Genomic DNA, 14,496 nt, shown 5'->3' with positions numbered 1-14,496 from the left:
CCTGGGCCTCCAACGCAGAACACACCCACTTAACTGCTATGCCACTGGGCTGGCCCTATAGTTACTTTTAATTAAATTTTACTGGCTTATTTCTGTTTTTATTATGTTCTTCAGATGTGGTATTCAAAGTAGTGCATCGTTTTTTAGGTGTAAATGAACCATAATTTTATATTTAATGTTGTAAATTTGAATATAATAGTTGTTTCAATGTAACAATTCAACTTCAGTGTGATTAGAGCCATCCCCCACCCTCCCCTAAATTTTGGAATGAGTGACTGATGCCCAGCATTTGATTGACTTTCTGGATGTAATCTAGGCAAAATGTTATAGTGGAAAGGGAAGTAAAGGAGGAGTTAGCTTTGTCATCATTTGTTTGTCGTGGGGCAAATCATTTCACCTCCTCTGACCTCCATTTTCTCATCTATTATGAAGTGAAAATGTTGAAGTAGAAAATCTCTAGCTTACAAGGTTCTTTCTACCACTGATGCTCTATAAAACAGTTTCATTATATGACTTCTCTGTGAAAAAAATGTGATAGAATAAAGACTATGGCCCAGTAATTTTTATACTTCTTTTCCATGTTAATCTTTTTAATACATGCCCTATCTGCATAGACTTATATCAGTCAACCTATTTTTGTCTTGGGAGTTGGTTGCCTTTGAAATTCCTTCTTTCTTTGCTGGCACCATAGTTTTGGAAACAATATTGGACCCCAAAATGTGAAAAGAAACTTCAAACCACATGTGCTAATTAGTGTGAAAATAGATGGTAGAAAAGCAAATAAAAAAGTTAGGCAGTGTTCCAGCTACTGCACTGTAGGTGAATGAGAAGCCAGAGGAAGAAAGTCCTGTGACCTTGCCACTGCTGAGCTGCAAATATTGCTGTATGGTTTCTGAAATTATCAGGGCTCCTGCTGAGAAAAACTGTCTTTGGGACTGCAGCTCTACTTCTGACAGTGGATTTTGGGGCAAGGTGTTCTAGTCAGAGATAAGGTCCTAAAACTGAAGTGGGAAATGAAAGATAAATAAGTGCATATATGCACACTATAATCTTACTGATTGGAATTTATGAGAATAATGCAAGTTTTAACCAGTTTTCCTGATTAATAGACTTCATATAAGGGTGATTTTTTTTTTTTTGACATACAGGGTATCTGGTGATTACTTTACAAGGAGAATATCCAGTGATTCTTTGTTAGCTGTGTATTAATTTCCTAGGCCTGCTGTAACAAATTATCACAAACCTTGTGGCTTAAAAACAACATAAATTTATTCTCTCACAGTTCTGGATGCCAGAAGTCCCAAATCAAGGTGTATGCAGAGTTGGTTCCTTCTGGAGACTCTGAGCAAGAATTGTTCCATGCCTCCCTCCTAGTTTCTTGTGGCTACTGGCAATCTTTGGCATTCCTTGACTCGTAGACCCATCACTCCAATTTCTATCTCCTTCTCATTGCCTTCTATTTTGTGTTTTTTCCTCTTCTGTTTGTCTTCTTATAAGGACTTTTGTCATTGGATTTAGGATCCACCTGGATAATCCAGGACAATCTCATTTTGAGATTCTTAATTATATTTGGAAAACTTCTTTTTTTAAGTAAGGTCACACTCACAGGCCCTGGCTAACATCCGTGTCCATCTTCCTCTGCTTTATATGGGACACCTCCACAGCACGTCTTGACAAGTGGTGCATTGGTGTGCGCCCGGGATCCGAACCTGCGAACACTGGGCCGCCGACGCGGAGCGCGTACACTTAACTGATACGCCACCGGGCCGGCCCCTCACGTTTTTAAATGATTAAAAAAAAATCAAAAGAAGGACAATACTTTGTGATATGTAAAAATTATATGAAATTCAGATTTTAGTGTCCATAAATAAAGTTTTATTCGAACACAGCTATACTTATTTGTTGATGTATTGTCTATGGCTGCTTTCATGCTGCAATGCTGCGTCGGCAGAGTTGAGTAGTGGTGACAGAGACCATATGGCCTTTGAGCCTAAAATATTTCCTGTCGCGTCCTTGGCAGAAAAAATGTGCCAACCAATATAATATTGCTGGAAACTTGTTGTTTTTATCTTTGTATTGCTCTTTTAGCAAAAATGCTAAGGGGAATTTTTTTTTAAGTAATATATATATTTTTCCAAAAAGGCATGTTTTAAATAAAGTTTTAGCTTATTTTAAATTTATTTTTAATATTACATGCCAAAATAAACATTTATCAGCAACTCGAGGAACGGTAACAAATATTTAGGAAATGATATGAGAATTATGTATGAAAAATACGTTTGTAGACATATTACTAATAGTTTGTACATTTTTATGGAACATTATATCAATTTCATAATGTAATGTCCAAAAGTATATTAAATATTTTCTCTATGTTTGAGGTAATTCTATACAGTAGAATATCCTGTGTTTCTTTTGATGACTCATATTTAATTTTCTGTATTTGAGAAGATTCACATTCTTCATTGGTACACTCAGTTTATCTTCAGTATGAAGAAAGTGAAAATATTAAGTCTTAAATGAAAAATTATTATTAATTATTTGGTAAATGTAATAACTGTACTTGAGTTAATATTCCAGTTAGCTGATCACAAATGACCATCCCACACAGATTTCTCATTTAAATCTGCTTCAAATGTCTTACTAAGAGAACTATATGTTGTATTTCTGGTGAAATTATATTCCTGCATTAATCCACCAAGTGATTTTAATTAACTGGGATGTGCCTGTTGAAGGCAGAAGTAAGTATAAAATTGTAATAGTTCTCATGTAGACTAGCCAGATGATTTTTAATCTGTGTACTTGTACGTTTTTTTTCCGTCCTGGTTTGTGTAAGCATAGTTTATGTAAAAGAAAAACTGGTTAAGAAAGCACTTTCTTACTCTTTGATGCATTCTGATTAGTATTCAGGCCAAATGATTTGTATTAAATCTATATGACTTCTGTTTTGCTTCATTTCTTCATATCTTTTCAACATGCGTTCAAAATAAGGAGTTTTTGCTAATTTTTCATATCATATATTATTTAAGTAATATTGCTTTTTGTTAAAGTTAAGGGAATTTAAGGATAAGCTCTAGAATCAAAGTTATTTCCAGCAGATTTGAATGTAGTTCCTTAAAAATACAGTTTTATTTACACTTAGTTTTTCAAGAATCTTTACTAGTCAGATGATTCAGTGTGCTTGAGTACTTTGCTGGTTAAATTTCTTTGCTAAGAATTCATTTTCTGATACAGTTTTTCTTATAATTTTAATTTGTTCACTCTTGTGCAAAAGTTTTAAAATAATGAGAAGTATGTACAATGTGCCAGTCAGTATCTAATTTGTGTATCTTGATCTCTAAAATCTTTTACAGTATTATGGTATTTTGGTAATTCAAATAAAAGGGCTTCTGAAGAATAATTTTTACAAGTAAACATGAGTAAATGGTAGGACAAATATCTATATACATTAAATTGTAAAGACCCAGTTAAACTACTTTGTTTTGATACAGAGATTATTACTTTATGTGGTAGCTCTGGAGCTATCTCAGCAGACATTTAGAAAATTTTATTTCAGTGAAAGTTTTTAGGGAGAATTTCTCATGTTACCTTTGTAAAATAGTCATTACAATTTATCTTATATTTAATAACATAGTTATAGTTTATATCAATGCAATAAGATGCCATAATATACTAGTTTTATTTGAAGCTATAGATGGAATGACTGTTTTTAAGCCAGAAAAGTAAATATGAATTTTCTTAAGTCAGCAAAAGAAAATATGGCTTTTCTTAAGGCACAAAAAGACCTTAGGTATATTGAATTTCATGTTAGGAATTTGGACACACTAGAGGGAAGAAAGAAACTTAAAACATCTACTTGAATTAAAACTTCTTATGCAGAGAAAGAGGGGAAATTAAAGATGACCAAGGAAAATAATTTAAAAGAATTATAGATAACGATGGTAGATTTAGTGTAGATTCAGTACTTGATTATCCACTTTCTGAATTTTTCTCTTTGTCACATACCTAAATATTATGGTGCTAAATGGAGATTATCCTGTAAGATTCCGTAGAAATACATCAGTGAACTTGAGACTATCTGTATGTTTATTTGTGAACCACCTTTAAATGTTTGTGGGATCTGTTACCCAACCTCTATCTTGCCTTAACCACTTATTAACTGTGTTCAATGTCTTCATCTGTAAAAAAGAGAAAGTAAGAGTACCAACCTCCTAGAGTTGTTGTGAAGATTACATGAGTTAATATATGTAAAGCTCTTTTAAGAAGTTTGTTATATAGTATTAGCTCTGATTATTTTTATCTTCATCATTGTCACCGCCATCATTATTATTATTCATTAATGAATATCTTTAAGATTTGTCTTTAATTTGTTTATAATTCTTGTTTCAAAGACTTTCTGAATTTTAAAAATATATTCATATAAAATAGTGAAATGTTTATCCTGCCTTTTCTATATGAACTGTCTTACTGATTAACCAAATGATAGATGAGGGGAAGCATCTTTTTACAGAAATATTCCAAATAATAAATGGAAAAGAAGTGATAGAAATTTGGAAGAATACCACCATTTTGCAATACCCAATGAATTAGTGCCTGTGGACATTGAGCATGAACAGCTGCTGACATCACAAATAGAGAGACAACTGGAAATTATTTGTCTCTTGATATATGCCACCATGATCTCACTAAATGTATTGAATCTGAGTCTGACCTAGCCTCTGATCCTAGCTGCTAGTTTGTAGGAAAGAGGACAGAGGACATGTTGGACTGCCCCATGAGTATGAAATCATCAAAATCCAGGCTGTGGAAAACTCTATGAGTTAAATGGCTGGGTTTTTAAACAGTTAAATTGTAAGGAAAATATAAGGATGGAGAGGGAACTTATAGATTAAAAGACGTTTAAAGATACATTAAATAAAATTTTTTAAATGGTCAAGACTAAACTGTAGTTTTTAGGGATGCACACTAAAGACTAAAAATAATGCAAGTAAGTATTGACTGTAGAAGGCATGATAGTGGTTACTTTGGAGGGAAGGATGCAGGTGGTTGTGATTGGGACAGGTCACGTGGAGGCCTTCTGCAGTATTGAGCAAAATTCTATTTCTCAAGCTGGGTGGTGGTTACAAGGGCATTTACCTTAAACTATATGTTTCCTTTGATTTTCTATATCTGTTCTTTTAATAATAAAGAAGGCTAAGATAATTTAAGTATCCTAATTAGAATATTCAGAAGTTGTCCTCTGTTCTATCTACCAAATCCAACTTGTAGGGTAGATTTGATTTGGGAAATTTATTCTTTGGTTCACCAAACTTTGTGTATATGTGTAAGTATTTGTTGTGAGTGTGTACAGTGTGTGTATGTTTGTGTTTGTGTACTATATGACAGGCACTGTTCTGATCATCTATTGCTATGTAACAGATCAGTGCAAAACTTAGAGACTTAAAACAACAACCGTCATTTAATTTGCTCATGAATGTCCATTTGGTAGGAGTTCAGTGTGGAAGGCTCATTTCTGCTCCATGTGTTGTCAGTTGGAACAGTTGGACTAGAGGCCTTAGGATCCACTTCCACCATGGTTCACTCACATGACTGGCAATTTGGGTGCTGCTGGCTGGGAGCTCAACTGAGCTCTGTTCATCTCCTTGTGGGTCTGTCTGTAGATTGTTTGAGCTTCCTCATAGCTTGGGGTGGCTAGGTTCAAGAGTGTGTGTCCCAAGAGAACTAGGAGGAAGCCGGGTTAAGACCTAGCTTTGGAAGTCATGTTGTAGTGTCACTTCCGCTATAGTCACATGCCCACCCAAATTCAAGTGGAGGGAACATAGACCCTGCTTCTCAATGGAAGGAGTGTTGAAGTCTTTCTTATAAGAAAAGTGTGTGTCATGGAGATATTGTTGTGGCCATTTTGGAAGGTGCAGTATACCATACGCCCTGTCCTAGCTTCGTATACAATGCTGAATGAAGATAAAGTCTTGGTCCTCAAGGAGCTCACAATTTAGTGAAGGACAAGTTAACAGATAATTATAACAAGAGTGTGATGAGTTCTATGAGAGTAAATGGTGGGTGCTATCAGATGACATAAGAAGGATACTCCATATTTGGGGTGCTAGATCTCAGGGTAGAATTTTGAATGTCTGCTTTGGGTCTAAAGAAGAAGTAAGAGGTGGCTAGGCAAAAAAAACCAAAAGGATGGAATGGTATTTCAGGAAAGGGAAGAAGCATCATGTGTTGCTCAGGCAAGAGAAAATATGGTGCATTCTAAATCTTCAGTATTTATAAATAATCATACTGTAGGCACGAGAGGCAGAGTGGTGAGAGATGGGATTGAATAAGTACGTTAGAGTTGGATTGTGGAAAAACATTTGTGTGTGAATTGGGATTTCATCATGAACTCAGTGGGGGAGCCATTCAAAGATGTTAAGCAGCAGAGTGAAATGATCTGGTTTACATTTTTCCAAAGAACACTCTAGGGGCTATATAGAGAACAGTGGCAAAGAACAAGCCAGGAGTAAGCTCAAGTCATGTCAGGGGGTACTGAAAGAAGGGGATGGATTTTAGAGATATTTTACAGATACGTATAAACCTTTGAATTTGGTGACTGATTGGATATAGATATGAGGGAGAAGAAGTATCAAGACTCACCCCTAGATTTCTGCCTTGGGAATTTTGTAGTCGTTGTTGCTAGTCACAAAAGATAAGGATCATAGAAGTAGACTAGATTGGCAGAAGGATGATGAGTTCTAGTTGGTGGTCTGGCCTAGAGATGTAGCTTTTGGGAATCATCAGCATGTAGATAGTAATTGAAGTGATGGAGATAAATGTGTTCACCTAGGGAGGGAGAAGAGAGGAGAATCAAGGATAGGAATGTTGCGTGACCAGCATTTAAGGGGCAGGCAAAGAAAGCAAATGCTTTAAAGGAGAATGAGGTAGAGCAGCCAGACATATAGGAGGAAAACCAAGAGACAGTGATGTCGCTGAAGCCTAGGGAAAAGAGAGAAATAGTCAACATGGAAATGTTGTGTGGAAAAGTGAAATAAAGTGCCTAATGGGTTTGGCGACGTTAAGGTCATATTGAGGTAGGGAGGAGGACAAAATCAGAATTTTGGTGAGATGAGAAGCAAGCGGATAGCAAGGAATAAGCGGAGATGGTTATGTAGTTGTTGTCATTTTTTCCCCTAGCAGCACTTTCAGGTAGCTAAGTTTTGGAGGGAAGGAAAAGTTAGGATTATGATCTGTGGGCAGAGAGAATTAAATAAGATTTTAAGTTTAGTTTGATCTGTCTTTTTTTTAGTATGGAAGAGACTTCAGCAAATTTATGTTATTGGAGACAAAGAGCCAATAGAACTCAGGGGGAGCCCACAAGAGAGAGCAGAATCCATGATGGACCCCAGTCCCTGAGGATGCAGGGAAAGAGCAGAGTGAGCAGGAGAGCCTGGTCAGGAGGAAGACGGCTCCTCACCCATGCAGGAGGGAAGAGTTCCATTTCTCAGTGGGAGGATGGGGAAGGAACAGAAAGTTGAGGGAATTCCCACTGATCATTTTTATGTCCTCCTAGGAGAGGTGAGGCCATTAGTGGGGAATAAAGGTGGTAGTGGAATAGGTGCTTAGAAAAAAGATAAAGTTTGGGTGAAAAATTGTTGGTAATGAAAAAAGTGGGCTGGAATATGGAGCAAAAGATTGTGTTGACCTTAATAATTTTCCAGTCTGAAAAGAGCTCATTTCAGTTGCTATCTGATTTGCATTTTAGAACTGTTATGTGGAAATAAAGTATACTTTAGTTAGACAACTGTACCAATGTTGAGATTAATCATTGTGGGTGTCATTGGTCTTTTACCCATTGACAGAGTATGTCCTAATTATCTACTGTTCTTGTATAATTTTCCTCTGTTAACTTAATCTGCTATATTTTATCAGATGAAGCAGAGAGAAGTAGGCTAGGGTACTTTTGATAATTCTTTCATACTGTATCTGGTGTTTTTTTGTTTGTTTTTCTTTTGTGTTTTTAACGAGAGGAAAATTCCAGATTCCTTTTTTTTTTTTTTTGTGAGGAGGACTAGCTCTGAGGTAACATCTGATGCCAATCTTCCCTTTTTTTCTTGAGGAAGATTGGCCCTGAGCTAACATCCGTGCCCATCTTCCTCTACTTTATATGGGACGCCGCCACAGCGTGGCTTAACAAGCGGTGCGTCAGTGCGTGCCTGGGATCCGAACCAGCGAACCCCGGGCCGCTGAAGCGGAGCACGCGCACTTAACTGCTTGCGCTGCCGGCCGGCCCCCAGATTCTTTTCTTAAAATAAAAAAAGTATTTTTAGTGAGATAACCTTTTTTCTTTATCCTTTGTTGAGAATTATTGTTTAATTAAGATTTATCCTTTATTGAATTGTTGTTTCTCTTGGTATTATTTCAATTGAAAATATCATATATCTGTCAGTCAGTTATACAGATATTATACTACAATTTGAGAAGTACTGATAAAAGATCAGAATTTTACTTGGAAGAAAATGTAGCTATGCAAAGGTATTCTAGTTAGAAATACAAACTAACCATATAATATCATTGACTAAAACTATGGTCAAGAAAATCATTGATATTTTTTCCGTATATTGAAGATTAGAAAAAGTAATACCTGTCTTCTTTCACTTTCACATCAGTTAGAAATAAAGTTCTTTACACTGTTTGCATTTTAAATGTGAATTGTGAGCTTATCATGAGTTAAGGGGGTTTAAATGCTCTCTGTGGAGTGAGAAACTGTCTTCTGAGAAACTCTGATTGAATATGGCTACATGGTGTTTTGAGGCTCTGGAAGAATTTTTGCAGTGTCTAAGGTCATGAAAGTATTTACTAGAATCAAATGCCCTACACCTATAGAGTATTGTTCTAATTCTCTCAGATCTGTAAGAAATATCTACTAAACTTGCTATGTGCCTTTGAGCATAGCAGCTGGTCTTGAGCAGGCTCTAGACAACTTCTTTTCCTTACCCATCCTGGGAAGTTGTAAGTCCATCTGATTACTTCAAGACATTACAAATATTAGTGTCAGCTTTTCTCCCCTTTTACAGGAAAATTTTCTTCTCCATAAAGTTTTCTGAATCTCAGATAAAACACATTGTAGCCGCTCATAAGGTAGGAAGTTCGTGCTTGTCAAGGAGGGAATATTTACAGTGTAGATTTTGAAATAGGGGAGCTAGCTTGACAAAGCACTGAAGATAGTGAAGAACAATCATGGTTCCTTTAAAAGTTATCCTTATGTGTATATCGTGTGAACATGGGGAAATTTAGTCAAGACATAGATAAGAATATGTATTCCCTATGGCCATTCTCTTAATAAGATAGAAGCTCTCCGTTTTCAGAGCTGTCACTTCTGTTTCAAGAAATCAGTTTTTTACTCCAGTTATCTCTTGAGTCAGAAAAAATATAATCAGAGCCAAAAAGAATATTGTGAGACCAAAAACTCATCAGGAATAAAATTTTAGGCACCATTCATAACTTTTCAGATACTTTTATTGGAACCTTCATGAGGTTTTTCTCTGAATGAGATAACTACAGGAAACCTTTTTAGAGAGGCTTTATTTTGGGGGTTCAGTCAGCTCTGTAGTCAGACCTATATAGAGCCTTTACCTCAGGCTGATGGATGAAAATAAGATTCATGTTTCAAGACTATACTTTCTTTGTTATTATTTTTCCTGTGAGCATTTCCAATAGGTATAGATTGAGGTATTCTTCTCTCTAAGGACAGAGATGGCCAAGGCTAGTTGTAAAATCCCTGGAGAATTCAGTAGGAGCAAAGAGATTTAGGGAATGTTCAGATTCTCAATCTTGAAACTTTTTGTTCAATGTAATAATTCTGCTTAATAAAAAATTCCATTTTAATTAATAATGGCCATTATTGTGCTTTTAATAACTTTGTGAAACATTTGATATGGTTATTTGGTAATTATCCATTCTTAATTTTCAGATGAAAAATTGTGATTTGGATGATGTCACCTAATCAAAGATCTTCCTGATTATAAGTCTGATATTTGGAGTTATGCATTGATTTCTGTGGGCCAGTATTTTAGTATGCTGTTCCTTTCTTGTTGTTTCTACTCTGCTTATTGCCTATTGATGAAATAGTTAATGAACTTTGGAAAATACCAGTATATCCAATGGGTGCTTCATTAACTTAAGCAGATTAGAGCCTATTATATAGAAATAGAGAACTGGTCCAGAGATTTCTATCTTGGCTTCATGTTGATAAAAACTAAGCACTGACTGGAGGTGGTATTTAACTTTAATTGGGAAAGTCTGATTAAATAATACATTTTTATTTCTGGATACATGTTATGCTATTCTTGAACCTGTTTTTAATAAGTTAAATGTTCTTTGTACCAAAAGTTTGAGCTATTTATAAACACAATTATGAGGTTTTCAAATCAAAATCATTGGTAAAATCAATTTTTTTGAAAAATGCTAAAGGGAAAAATCTTTTAATTCCCAAGATATTTTTCTCATGTTGTTTTTGAGAGTTTCCTAAAACGTAAATAATGGTAACTGCAGATTTCCTAAAGTCAATATGAGTTAGAATGTTACCTATAATTGAAATGACTTGGGTTAAATTGAGTCCATTGGTTTTCTTTCTTTCTTAAGAGTCCTTTGAGGTTCTTTAGCACAAAACAGTAGTTCGAGTAATTATACTCTATTTTATTTATTATGTAAATGATATTTAATAGCCACTGTTTTGCTTAAACACATCATTAATAGATAGTATTTATAAAAACTGATAAAGCTCTCTGCCCCCTTGAAGTTTACTTTATATTGTGAGTGTGTGTTTGGGCTCCCACCCTGGCTTATATAACAGGGTGATTAGTACCGTTCCTTGAAGTTGGAAACTCTGAAAAAAGGCCAGCTTTGGGAGTTATGAGTTCAGTGTTAAATATATTGACTTTTACCTGTCTTTGTGATATCCAAGTAGAGAAGTCACATGGATGTTTCCAGGCACACGTTTGTTGTTCAATGGAAAAGTCTGAGTTGGAGATTTAAATTTTGAATGGGCTTGGTTTATGTGGTAATTAAAGTTGGGACATATAAAATATTACCTGGGGAGGAAGTATATAATAATAAAAGAAGAGACCTGAAACCAATAGAGGTTAGAAGCACATTGACATTAAATGACCTGGTAGAGGAGGGTGAGCCTGCTAAGGAAACTGAGTGTGTAGTCTGAGAGGTTGGAGGAGAGTGAGTCAGGGCAATAAATGTTTCGTGTAGGAGTACATAGTTAGTAGAGTAGAATTCTCCCACATCAAATAAGATAAGTGAGAAATGTGTCTGTTGCATTAGGAAAATGGAGTTTGTTGGTTTCTTAAAAACATCTGCTTTGGTGGAGTGATGAGATGAAAGCCAAATGCGAGCAGATTGAGGAATGAATGGGAGGAGAGAAAAATGGAGACAGAGAGCATAGATAACTTTTAGGAATTTTGTTTATAAAGAGCAATTAGTAGCTGGAACAGAATGTGTGGTGAAGCGAGAGGTTCATCTCTTTCTCTCTTCATTCCTCCCTCCCTACCCTTCTTCATTCTTTCTTTCTTACTACCTCTCCTCCTTTTTTTCCTATGAGAGCAACTTACATATATAGAAAAGCTGATGGGATAGGAAAGAACAAGTTGAGAAGGAATGATAGACAGTACATCAAAGAGAGATCTATTAGATTTTCGTAAGACGTAAGGTTCTTGGAAGGACAGGAGGGGATGAGATCCAAAGTACAAGTAGAGTGGTCATCCTTAGATGGGAGAGAGAAAGCTCCATGTTTCCAGATGGGGAAGGAGGTTAGAATGGGAAGAGAAGGAATGGATTTGTAGGCTAGAAAAGGCAAGATGAAGGGGTTCCTGGCCTGTAGTTTCTTTCTAAAGAAGTTGAAGGGGGTAGAATAAGGCGGTTTTAGGCACAAGAAAAGTGGGAAAGGTTTGAAATGGTTGACAACAGTCAGAGAGTAAGAAGTGAGTTGGCCAGAGAAAAGTGGTAGTATTGTCAGATAAATAAGGCCCACTTGAAGTTAAATAATCATGTGATTCTCTCCAGCAGTGGTGAGTTGCTTGAGTGCAAGCTCAGAGAGAGCAGATAGTTGGATCCATCCAGGTTGGGGTTTGCTACATGAGTGCAACTAAGAGACAAGACAGCAAGGGAGTTTAGAATATTGGCAAGAGTGTCATTGAAATGATGTATCATGGCATCTTAGTTATTTAAAGAGAAAAGAGAAGAGAAGGTGATTGCTTGGGAGGAATTAGCAGACTGAAAGCCTTAGAGTTCTAGTGAGATTGAACAATGGCTATAGTGGAACTGGTTGAAAGCAAACTGATGGATAGGAGATTGTGGCCATAAAGAGAGGAGCTTGAATTAGTTAATTTGAAGCTGTTATATGTGATTATAATATCCAAGAAAAAGCTATGACTGATGTAAAATGAAAGAGAAGGTTTCTTCTCCTATCCCCTCATGAAAGCTTTGTAACAGCATTCTCTGAAGTGAATTTTGCAGAATTATATATCCTCAAAAAAAAAAAAATGCTTGTACTAATGCATTATTAAGGCTCTGAGACATATGGTATTTAATAAATCTGTTTAAATTTGTTTAACTGGGCAGTTTGCAAATCTGTGGGACTACTGAAACTTTTGTAGTGTAACATCTATTGATAACCCTCTATACTAGGGTTTTCCCAATCATGTTGAGCAGTTATTTTGTATGTCATATGCTGAAACTGTTAAATTAATGGAAATAAGAGTAATTATCACAACATAATAAGTGTTTATTTTACAAAGAATTTTAATTTTTATGTTAATATATTTCAAGATTAAAAGATTTGTTTTCCTATTAAAAGTAAATGTGTCCACAACATAAAAATGTAAGTTAGTGTATTATTTTGTTAGTGACAATTGTGACATTTGTAATTGCTTATTGGAAATCTAGGAAAGCCTACTGTATTGTATTAGTTCTATGTAACAGTCAATCAAGGCAGATTAGTTAGAGTAAAAAAGAGAGCTTATCCACTCATGTTAACTGTATATATCAGAAATTCAAACTATGTCATCAAGAATTTGTCTGTCTTCATTTCTGAGGTCTACCTTCTGTTGTGTTGACTTCATTCTCAGGCAGGCAGGACCAACAATCCCAGAGTGTGGCAGTTTCTCTCACAGGGGCCGAGGGTGAGACAAATGCTTAGAACCTGATTGACTTCTTTCTAAAACAGGTCTCTCAGTTGGATTTTATTTGCTGATATTAGAAGTGGCAATATTATAAGCACTACATTCCTTTCTTTAAAATTTATCATTTTCTATTCTTTTATTAAGTCTTAGGATTTTCTTTTAGGTTCTGCAGTTTCTGATTCCATTCTAATAAATAAAATCTTGACCGAGGCCTTGAAATTCCAAATGTTCCCAATTACTAGTTTCGGTAACAAAAGGAGCTTTGAACAGATAAGAGGATTATTGACTCATGTGCAGTATGAGAATACTAAACAGTAAAACCATTCAGGAGACGTTTTAGATAAAGTTGGAAACTTAAAACATTTGCAAAAATGAAATATGTACATAGTAGTCTTTATAGTATCCTTGTGAGGTCCTCTGCAGCAAATACAAAACCAATAAAACTCATCTCTCCTACCCCCCAAAAGCAATCAACAAAAGAAAACAACAAAACAAAACAAAATAGCAAGAATCAAAACTTTTGAGATGTGTGGACCTTTAACCCTTTAATTGGTCTTCTGAGGAATATAGGCTTTAATGCTAAAGGCCTTTTGTGTTAACTGACTGCTTTAGAAAATGGTAGTCAAATTCAACTCTGTAACCTTTGATAAATTAATGGCCTTTTTCTTTGTCATACTGAAAACCTTAAATTGTGTCTTTGTATTTTCTTGGTTTGTGAATTAAGTTAAATAAAATGATAACTGGTAGATTACTTGTCTTAATAAAATGCATATGAATTCTGCATCCAATTTGGATATGGAAAGTCACAAGAGACCATCATTCTTACTTCATAACCAAAATAAGGCAGATAAGCCACAAAATAATAGTTAACAAAAATACTCATCAGAAAGCTGAGGACAGAAAGAAATCTAAATGAACCAAAGTCCAGAAAGTGACAACCCTTCCATAGGAGGAAACAAAGACCCATGACTACTTCCATCCTTGGTGGAACTGTATGATAAGAGTAATCTTCCACTGAGGGGAAGAAGGAGAAATCACTTCAACAAGCTTTGAACAAATTTGTAATGATAATGTGTAGGCTGATGTGACATTACAATCTGGGGGAGCCTGACTCACAGAGTGAGACAGCATCCACTCACTGGCTCTTACTCAAGGGTCTTCACTAAGTGGAGCTGGAGGTCAGAGAGACAGACTTGAGAAAGACATTCCAAATGCAATCCTCTCCACACCAAAAAGGTAGTACCGTGTTGTGGGAGGTGGGGGCGTGGAGAGGCGTTTGGAGTTCGGGCAGAGAACTAAGCACTGTGGATTTTCACTGACAAAAGAA

The 14,496-nt window shown here is 35.7% G+C and overlaps 1 protein-coding gene across 12 annotated transcripts in view; it reads left to right on the top strand.

Annotated features, from left to right (window-relative positions):
* Positions 1-14,496, top strand: part of FER (FER tyrosine kinase) — a 461,529-nt gene that overhangs the window by 187,548 nt on the left and 259,485 nt on the right. The gene's annotated exons all lie outside the window — the stretch shown is intronic.

The sequence above is a fragment of the Ceratotherium simum genome, chromosome 4 (genome assembly GCF_057802395.1).
Source record: "Ceratotherium simum simum isolate JZ-2026a chromosome 4, ASM5780239v1, whole genome shotgun sequence".
Lineage (NCBI taxonomy): Eukaryota > Metazoa > Chordata > Mammalia > Perissodactyla > Rhinocerotidae > Ceratotherium > Ceratotherium simum.
Note: the sequence above shows the minus strand (reverse complement) of the source record. Positions and strands in the feature narration are given on the sequence as shown.